This window comes from Schistocerca serialis, chromosome 3 (assembly GCF_023864345.2).
Source record: "Schistocerca serialis cubense isolate TAMUIC-IGC-003099 chromosome 3, iqSchSeri2.2, whole genome shotgun sequence".
Lineage (NCBI taxonomy): Eukaryota > Metazoa > Arthropoda > Insecta > Orthoptera > Acrididae > Schistocerca > Schistocerca serialis.
In genome coordinates, this window is record NC_064640.1 from 985,271,321 (window position 1) to 985,274,391 (window position 3,071).

The window sequence follows — 3,071 nt, forward strand, 5'->3', positions numbered from 1 at the left end:
CCCTCCCTCGTCACACTATAGGAGGAACGACAGGCTAAGGGTGGCAGCAGATCTTATTCGGCCCAGTACCTTGTATGTTTGAGAGCTGATGGGGAATCTTTCATGACATTGAAGCCTCAGTTTTTTGTTGAGCATTTAGAGGACAAGTTTGGGAAGGTAAATGGATTGTCCAAAATGACATGTGGGTCAGTCTTCATCAAAACAGCATCCTCTGCACAGTCATGGGTAGTAATCGCTTGTGTCAAGCTGGGGGATGTTTCTGTAACCACCACGCCCCATAAGAGCTTAAATATGGTCCAGGGTACCATATTTCACAGGGACCTTCTTTTGCAGTCTGACAAGGATCTGTGCGCCAATTTAGAGCGGCAAGGGGTCATTTCGTCTGATGTGGCCACCGGGGTCCAAGGGTAGCCACCGGTGCCTTCTTCTTGGCCTTCAAGGGTGATACATTGCCCGAGAAGGTCAAGGTCATGGTCTACCACTGTGATGTAAGGCCATATATCCCTCCCCCGATGCGGTGCCTTAAGTGCTGGAAGTTTGGCCATATGTCTTCCCGCTGTACTTCCAGCATCACCCATCGAGATTGTGTTCGCCCATCACATCCCAATAGTCCATGTGCCCCGCCTCTTAACTGTGTCAACTGCCGAGAGCACCATTAGCCAGACTGCATGATTCTCCAGAAAGAAAGGAAAATCATGAAGTACAAGACCCTAGACCGACTGACCTACACTGAGGCTAAGAGAAGCTTCTGCATCCTGTACGTATCACATCGTCTTATGCCGCCACTACAACAGTTCTGGCCCCATCAGCTCCGCCAGCCCCAGTCACCTCTCAGAGCTGGAAGACTACATCTGCCCCCTTCATGGTGGGGGGCACTTCCCTCCCTGTTGCTGTCGCGCCATCTACTCCAGGAGCAATACCCCCCCAACCATCGGGAACGTCCATCCCTACTTCAAAGCTCGAGAAGGTTAGCTCTTCGCCTTCTCTCGCTTGGAAGGGGTCACTTGGGTCACTCCCTTCCCAGGTTTCTGCTAGTGGGAAAGATGACAACCACCAGTGGCTGAAGATCAAAAGCAGCTGGTCGTAGGGCTTCACGCTCATCTTCAGTCCTGGAGACTTAGCCAGTGAAGTCATCCAATCAGGGAAACCCAAGGAGAACCGAGAGAAATCCAAAAAGAAGACCCCTAAGACCAAGGAAATTGCGGTGGCACCCACACCACCATCTACGAGCTCTGCGTCTGAAGATGGGATGGAGATTCTAGCGTCTGCTGAGGACCTAGATCTCGCCAGACCCTGAAACACAACGGATATAGATTGCTCAGGCAAAACTTCGGTGGCAGCAGGTGACGCTGAGGCGTAAACAGCCTCATTGAATGTTTCATGCCTTCCCAGTCTCACAATGACGTCATCCGCCAGTGGAATTGTGGCGGTGTTTTCCACTGCCTGGCTGATCTACATCAACTGCTACGCTTTACAACTATCTGCATTGTAAAATTACAAATTTTCCCAGCGAATGAACTGTTCAATAAGATTTCGGGCTTGCAGCCGGTCGTCCTAAACTTCATTGCACGATATTTCTGCTGGACAACTGCCAACCATCTTCAGGAGATCCGAATGAGGGCTGACGAAGACGCTCTCTGCTCCGTCTCATATAGTGCACTGATAGTATTGCCACGCAAGCGTTGCAGTCGCGGAGACAGCGACAATACCGACGGCAGCTGAGTATTGCAGTTCCACTAGCGAGGCCGCTGTCGCTGGGCGGTGTGGCCATTCTGTCTCCGTAACAGCAACGCTTGCGCGGCAGTACTATCAGCGCACTATACAGGGTGAGTCACCTAACATTACCGCTGGATATATTTCGTAAACCACATCAAATACTGACGAATCTATTCCACAGACCGAACGTGAGGGGACGGGCTAATGTAATTGGTTAATACAAAACATAAAAAAATGCACGGAAGTATGTTTTTTAACACAAACCTACGTTTTTTTAAATGAAACCCCGTTAGTTTTGTTAGCACATCTGAACATATAAACAAATACGTAATCAGTGCCGTTTGTTGCATTGTAAAATGTTAATTACATCCGGAGATATTGTAACCTAAAGTTGACGCTTGAGTACCACTCCTCCGCTGTTCGATCGTGTGTATCGGAGAGCACCAAATTACGTAGGGATCCAAAGGGAACGCTGATGGACCTTAGGTACAGAAGAGACTGGAACAGCACATTGCGTCCACATGCTAACACCTTTTTATTGGTGTTTTTCACTGACGCACATGTACATTACCATGAGGGGTGAGGTACACGTACACACGTGGTTTCCGTTTTCGATTGCGGAGTGGAATAGAGTGTGTCCCGACATGTCAGGCCAATAGATGCTCAATGTGGTGGCCATCATTTGCTGCACATAATTGCAATCTCTGGCGTAATGAATGTCGTACACGCCGCAGTACATCTGGTGTAATGTCGCCGCAGGCTGCGACAATGCGTTGTTTCATATCCTCCGGGGTTGTAGGCACATCACGGTACACATTCTCCTTTAACGTACCCCACAGAAAGAAGTCCAGAGGTGTAAGATCAGGAGAACGGGCTGGCCAATTTATGCGTCCTCCACGTCCTATGAAACGCCCGTCGAGCATCCTGTCAAGGGTCAGCCTAGTGTTAATTGCGGAAGGTGCAGGTGCACCATCATGCTGATACCACATACGTCGACGCGATTCCAGTGGGACATTTTCGAGCAACGTTGTCAGATCATTCTGTAGAAACGCGATGTATGTTGCAGCTGTTTGGGCCCCTGCAATGAAGTGAGGACCAATGAAGTGGTCGCCAGTGATTCCGCACCATACATTTACAGTCCACGGCCGCTGTCGCTCTACCTGTCTGAGCCAGCGAGTATTGTCCACGGACCAGTAATGCATGTTCCGTAGATTCACTGCCCCGTGGTTTGTGAAACCCGCTTCATCGGTAAACAGGTAGAACTTCAACGCATTCTCTGTTAATGCCCATTGACAGAATTGCACTCGATGATTAAAGCCATCACCATGTAATTGCTGATGTAGCGACACATGAAA